Below are 7,173 nucleotides of genomic sequence, written 5' to 3' on the forward strand. Positions count from 1 at the left end.
ATTACCAAAATTGCAGTATTCTTCATACCTAATTTTCATTACTCTCTGATTTTGTGTTATGATGGCAATCAGACAAGCATGTTAGAAAGCAGCACAGTTTCCATTAGCTTCTAAATACTGGACAAGGTCCTTCTATAGCCTCTGCTGTACTCCTGTTCCTGGGTATGATATACTTGGAAAGGATTGTCAGGGTAAGTGAAAATTGCTTTATAGAAAAGATCATATGCTCTGTTTACAAGACTTGAGAGCAGCTCCGTTATCTGGTATAGCATTTCAATTGTAATAGAAGAGGAGATTCAGTATATAGAAAAGGAAGGGCAGGTAGTTTTGAATGTAGTTTGTATGTTTTTAAATGGGGAAAATGATAACTCTGATATTAGGGCTGATGAGAAAACCCAACATTTGACGTATGGTGTCAAAGCATTTTGAGTTCTTCAATAACCACCAGATGGTTAAGGCTTTTGGATTTGAGTTTTCCCTGCTTGTCCTCAAGTGCATGAAGATCAGGGATTACTTTTTCTTTTTTTTTAAAGGGAAAAGTAAAAGGAAGGAGAAAGGTGAAATTCTTAATTTGAGAGATAATTTAATTAAAAAAAAAAACCACAAAATATCACAGGAGACAGGGTACTGAAATACGGCTGCAATAAATGCACTTGAAATGCAACTGCCATTTTTACATTTTACGGCACGGGACTTGTAGATTCACATCCACATGAATATCAGTCACGTATTGTGTTGTGCAGTAATGTCATTGTCTATATTGTTGTGCAGAAAAGCTTCCAAGGTGCTCAACATTCATAATATCATTTATGTTCTGTATTATTTCTTTTGCAAGGATAATTCAATTTGAATGACATGGTGGAATCTGAATTTTGCTATTAGCTTGCCAGCTTGAGAGTCCTTAAAGCAAATAAAATATATTTTTAAAAGTGTTCTTCAAAAATATATTTTGTTAGAGGACAGATAACGTGCGTAGAGAGAGACATAATCTGTTAAGGAAAAACCTAATACTCTGTTTGGGGAATTGTAATTTGCTGAAATTCCTTAAAGTGAAACATGCTGTCTATGTTATGTCACTCAAGAAGAAAAAAAGCCATGCATTTCAGAACATTTTAATTTTATGTGCTTTCAGAAATTATATTCGTGAAGGCTCACAATAATTGGAACGTAGCTGAAGTCAGATTTCTATTAGTAATGTATCGTTAGAATATGCCCAGCATTCTTAGTGAATTTTCAAGTCACCATAAACATCTTTCAGAGTAGAAAGATGTGAATTTTCAGTGTAAGAAGGAAATTTCTCAGAAAAATACTGTGGGATATTTTAGACTTAATAATAAAGTGAGATAAATTTGTTTGTCTTTCATGGTGATCTTGCTAGGAGCATGTAGTCTGAAAGCAGAACCCTGGTCTATTTATCCAGCAAAATCCAAAGGTTGTAGAAAGAAAAAAAACATAAACAGCCTTGTAAATGGAAACTGAGTTTCTGGCCTTGCACCTGGATTGCTCCCAAGTAGGGCAGAGTGTGTCTTGGAGAGAGGAAAGGTAATTAACATTTCTGAGAAGTCTGTATGTTGTACTGAAAAACACTTTTCTGAGGTTCCTGACAGGGTTGTATCCTTTTTCTATCCCTCGCCACCCTTATTCTTTACTTCAAAGGAACATTTCCTCTTCCCTGCAAGCAGTAGATTTAATATCTTGGGAAGATCTTATATTCCTGACCAGACATATTAAAGCAGGGCTCAGTAGAAGCTTTCCAGCTCATTAAGTAAACTGAATTAACTTATTCAGTTCTCATGCCTGGGGATGGCAAAATTCAATTCTGTGGAGGTGGCAGCCTGGGCAATCTTCAGCCTCCCCTTCTGTTTGCTTCCATTTCTTTTCCTTCTTTATGCCCAGCCCTTTTGGAGAGATGCCTGACAGCTGCATAGTCTTTTTCCCCAGAGCTTCTCACACAACCTCTGCTTTTTTGGTGATTTTTGTTGTCTCAGTTGGGGCCCTAGGCGACTGCTGCCTATACTGATTTTTAAAGCTGGCACATGGGATCAGCCTCATTTAGAATAGAATTTTCTACCAGGAAACAATAATTCGAAATACAATGTATGCTGCAAGCATATTTCTTAGAAGGTGAAGGTGAGTAGCCAGCTTCCATGTAAATCTGTCTAATACTGTGCATTGATTAAATGCCTTTATTTGAATGAGAATGAATGATGTATTGTTTGATATCATTAACTAATCAAACAAAACAAAGGCAATTTTCATTGCTACACGTATGTGTGCGTGTACAATTTTAAGATGTATTTTAACCAAGGATTTAAAATAAATTTAGATAACTATGGTCTACACAAAAACTGCCCTGGCCAAAAGTGTTCTGTAGCTTGTCACAAGATGGTGACATCATTCACAACATACAAATAGATCCCTGCCAATTTTTTTTAAAACACAACAGCTGCAAGTTTTCTATTAGAGGAGAAAGTTATTGAAATGATATCTTACGGAAACTTATAGCTAGGAAAGGTTCAATCGTAAATATTTTGGGAAATCTTTAAAGTAGAGAATGAAGCAGTTTATTCCAGTAAAACATTTTTTTAGTTAAAAGATAAAGCAAAGTAACCAAGGCAGTTTTAGCTTAACTATTTTAAAAATCTATTTTATTTCAATATGAATAGAGGTGGCGTGCTGATGGAAATTCAAACTTGATCGTGAAGAAAGAGACTAACACTTCTGTTTATGAGTATAGTAATTAAGATGTTGAAAACTTATTGTTTATGAAGAACGTTATCAGTTGCTTTTTAGAGTACTCTAAATTTTCACCTGGATGCAAATTACTATTTTGTGATTTTTGAATTTTAATTTCTTCAGCCACTTAAGTGTTATTTTGTGGCTCAGCATATACATTTAAATGAGATAATCATAAATGATTTTGAAAAAACCTCATACATGAAAACTAAGATTTCTTCAGTGCTTTGAACAAACATCAAGTAATAATTGTTTTGAGTTTTGTTTTCAAAGAAGTCTCGATGCATTTCTTGGCCAGCAATATAACTGGAGGAAAAAAAAGAGCTCTACTTTGCAAAACCAATAGTCTGTCTGGTCCATCAGCATCAGTGAGCCAAACTGCGTCAAGAAGAGGGTAGTCAGAAAGAATATGAATTATTTCTTTATGTACTGGATTTAATTGTGAGAATGACTGTGAAGTCATGAGAAAAGGCAGAACACCTGAAAGGACTTAGACCAGTAGAGGAAAGCATGCTAGAGCTGTGAATTAAGAATTCAGGAGTAGCAGAAGATAAGGAACTGCTGTTAATTGGCAGTTAATGAAATTGAATAGAATTTCCCAACAGTTTTGTTGTTTGTGACACCATGCCTTTCCTTTCCTTCTTGCTCAGCATCCCAAACTGTTGTTTTGGAGATGTTGGAGGGGGTATATCCTTGCCCTCTGTTTTCAGGTTTTAGACCGTGAGTTTCTTGATTTTGTTTACTTGTTTCCCTCTGTGGAGTCCCAGTCTGTTCGGTCTGTCCTTATAAGTCAGCTGTTTCACCCACTTGATATTTTAAGTTATCCTTTTTGAGCCTTCTAAGTCCCTGACATCCTTTCTGAAGTGTGGAGATCATGTGTGTATTCAGTACTCAGGATGTGGATATGGCAAGTTTTTATGCAGTTGCAAAATGAAGAACTTAGTCTGGTTTCAGTACCTTTACTGAATGGTGGCTGATGATCTGTTGGCTTTTTTTGGCCACATTGCCTGTTTACTTCACTGATTTTAGAGGGCAGTCATAGGTAATTCCAGTGTCCATTTCTCGAGCTGTAACTGGCAGTCTCAAGTTCAGTGTCGTGATGGCACAGCTTAAATAATTTCCCCACCTCTACAATACATTTTCATACTACTGTCTCATCTACATGGATGGTCTTCTGCCACATTTCAGCCCCGTTCCAGAGTTTAGTGACATCATACTTGAGCTACTTGCCGTAGGCACGGCATTAGTTACCTGAAAGGGCATATTATCCATTGGATGATTTCTTTATCTCTTCTTTCTACAGATGACTGATCAAGATGAATAAAATTGTTGTCTTCTTCCCACTTGATCATGCATACCTTTTCCATCCTCAGATTTTTCCCTTAGTCTGTGTTTTTTTCTTAACCTTAAAAGAGGACTCCAGACTTGTGGCTGCTTGATTTGTTTAATAGCATAACAAATATAAAGCAGATTATAGATTTGTGACTTGTTCTATTCAGTTCTGGGGAATTCACTTTGTTATTTGTCAGAAAAGGTAGCATGCAAACATAATTCAACAAACAAAAACTCTGAAGACACAATAATTGAAGTACCTAAGGCATACATTCCTAGAAATAATGTAATATGAGTGTTGGAGGATACCTATAGAGTTTTTTTATTTCCTTTTTCTCTCCTATTAGTATTTATAAGTTAAAGAGTAATATTTATACCATGCTATGGGGATTATAACTTCTTGCACACTTGGAACAAACCTCAGTAAAAAGTAAAATCTTTGAGGTATAGTAGCTAATATTGAGAGAATATTTAGAATCAAAGCATCTTCTGGGTTGAAGAAGGTCTCCAAAGTCATCCGGTTCACTCCTCAACGTCACCTAGCTACTCCCATCACTTAACTGTGTCCCTTAATGCCTCATTTTGTATACTGTAATTGGGTCACACCATTCTGTTGAATTGCAGTAAGCAGCAGTTTGTATTTCATACTACATGTGAAGTGGCTTGTGAACAGTAAACAGAATGTAAGATACGAAATGTTAGCTTTGTTAAGGTTGAAAGAAGTTTGACTAACCAACTTGATCATCAGTGTTTTACAGAGATCACTGTCATACTCTCACTGGCTAAGGTATGGTAGCCAATCCATAGAGATTGCGCTAAAGACTCTGTTGTCTTTTGTTCTAATACGATTTTATCTGAAGGAAAATTCTAGCCAGCAACGATTGTCCCTCTGTATGCTTTTTGAGTAATTTTCTGCTCCTTCTTATTTGCTAGGATTTCTAAGTTGACAGCAATAAAAATCACATGCCATTTGTGTTTTTTTCCTCACTTAAAATCAAAACATGAAAAAATTTAGGACAAAACAATATTCAGTAAATTTTAAATTACTTCTTTTTCTGTAAAATAGCTATTAGTTCCAGTAATAACACAATTGAACTTCTTAAATTGTTGCAAGAAAGCTGGATTTGTGCTTTTTGACAACAGCAAACAAACAAGTATTAAAATTATTTCACAATATTGTTATGATGTGAATTTTCAGAAGGATTACGCGTTATATTGTGTAAATAGACTCAAAACTGTTTACTATTCATGGTGGCTTCTTGAATTTTCTTGTCTACTGTTTTGTTTCTGTAATTGTCTAGTTTTCAAATAAAAATAAAATGGTGGCATATTTGCAGATTTTCTGTATTCTGCTTTGAAGAAATGACTTAGAAGGACAGAAAGTTTTTACTATTCTTCTAAGGTAGCAGTGATGTTTACTTCCTTAGAAAAATCAGCCTTCTCTATCTCAGGTTTTTTGGATGTTCCTTAAGTTCTCAAGACACTTTGCCCAATCACAAGCACATACGTCATGACTGTGTACGCATGTTCTTAAATATTTGTCTCAAGTACTCTGGTTAATCTGGTAGTTTTCTCATTCGTTAAGAGTCTTCCTGGTTCAAAGACTTGTCAGATGCTAATGGCAAATCAGCAGTATTAGAGTGATGCATACCGGCTGGGGAATGGATACTGTGAATTATACCTTAAGGCTCTAACCTATTAACTAGTCCTGAAAGCCTGCATTTATCTTTTGGAGACCCTATTTAAAAATAAATAAATAAATAAAATTGTGCTGCAAATTCCTTGCAGTAGCATCAGAAATCTCTAACTAAACAGATATAAGTACAAAAAGAAAAGATACGATCATGCCTGTGATTACTGATTTGTGGAATCTTAAGCTTAGTACATAACATAATTGAGGTTAAATTTTCAATTATTTGCCACAATTTATAATAAAAGACCTGTAAAAACTGAGTTACACGCATTCTTGCATTCCAGACAGTTTGAATTGTCATTTAAAAGCGAGCTGATGCTAGTGACCTGTAGGAAAAGAAATGATACAGTTGTTTTTTTCTCATTTTTTAATTTCTTGTGCAATTACTAATCCGTATTTTAGTATGCTTCTAATAAAACACTTAAAACCTTTCAGGTGTGTGCTCCTTAACAAGTAGGTATTTAAATGATTCCTTTGGTCCAGGTAAACTAACAGTAATTAAGTCCTGCAAATAAAATTGAGTCTTTGATATCACGTGAGCAGGTGTAAAATGGGTGACACTTTTACCCAAGATGAAATCTCTTTTAAGAATTGCCTCTCTACAGAAACATATTAAAGAAAGAAGTAAATAGTCCTTGTCATTTTGAAAATAAAACCTGAAAAGTTTGAGAGGTACATTGAGTACTCTGTGAAAGATATTCTGTTCTCTGGCAACTTCAGTTGCAGTATTCTGTAGAATAAACAGATGTTTTTTTCCTAGACATTGGCATTAAATTCAAACAAAAAACAGTTTTGGCTTCGAACTTCTCAATAAATCTAGCAAGAGAACCAAAGCCAAGTATTTTGTTCAGTCGTTTGTTTCTGCACAAATGCTCTTCTCTTCCTTAACTTGATTTGTAATGAAGGGATTTGAATTTTTTTGATTACTGTCGATGCATTGTACAGAATGAAATGATAACTTTGTCCAGATGAGCCGTGTTGAGAAAGATGGGCTGTTTCTCTGTGCTGCTTCTGAAGAGCTTTTGAATAAAGGGAGTACAAGTCTGGAAATTAGGAGGAGGCTTATTTCCTACTCTATTTATTTTACTGTTCCATATGAAGTCCCCATGCCTCAGTTAATCCATGCATTAACAATACTATATGTGGATGTATTGCTTATGTTAGTGTTGTCACAATATGAAGCATGAAATTAAGAAATGAAAATAGCAGGACCAGTATATAAATTGAAGGTATTAATAAAAGTAAAGCTCTAAAAACTTACCAGTTTATGAGTGTCCTGCAGGAGTAACAAAAATTCTGCAAGCCACGTGAGCTTTGCTTAAAAACTAGAAATTAAAGAAAAAGATATATTCCCTATAGAACAAAGCAGTCAGTGAATAATTACTCAGTGTAACTTCTTATTTATCTCATCG

General features: G+C 35.0%; 2 long non-coding RNA genes across 4 annotated transcripts in view; one reads left to right on the top strand and one right to left on the bottom strand.

Moving 5' to 3' along the window:
- LOC109368464 overlaps nt 1-4,082 on the bottom strand; it is an 8,529-nt gene extending 4,447 nt beyond the window's left edge. Inside the window, exon 1 of the long non-coding RNA XR_002116525.2 lies at nt 3,694-4,082. This is a non-coding gene — a long non-coding RNA (uncharacterized LOC109368464). The remainder of the gene's footprint in view (nt 1-3,693) is intronic.
- The window catches only part of LOC104911628, a 96,817-nt gene that overhangs the window by 17,908 nt on the left and 71,736 nt on the right, over nt 1-7,173 (top strand). The window lies entirely within an intron of this gene.

This window comes from Meleagris gallopavo, chromosome 7 (genome assembly GCF_000146605.3).
Source record: "Meleagris gallopavo isolate NT-WF06-2002-E0010 breed Aviagen turkey brand Nicholas breeding stock chromosome 7, Turkey_5.1, whole genome shotgun sequence".
In the NCBI taxonomy this organism is placed as follows: domain Eukaryota; kingdom Metazoa; phylum Chordata; class Aves; order Galliformes; family Phasianidae; genus Meleagris; species Meleagris gallopavo.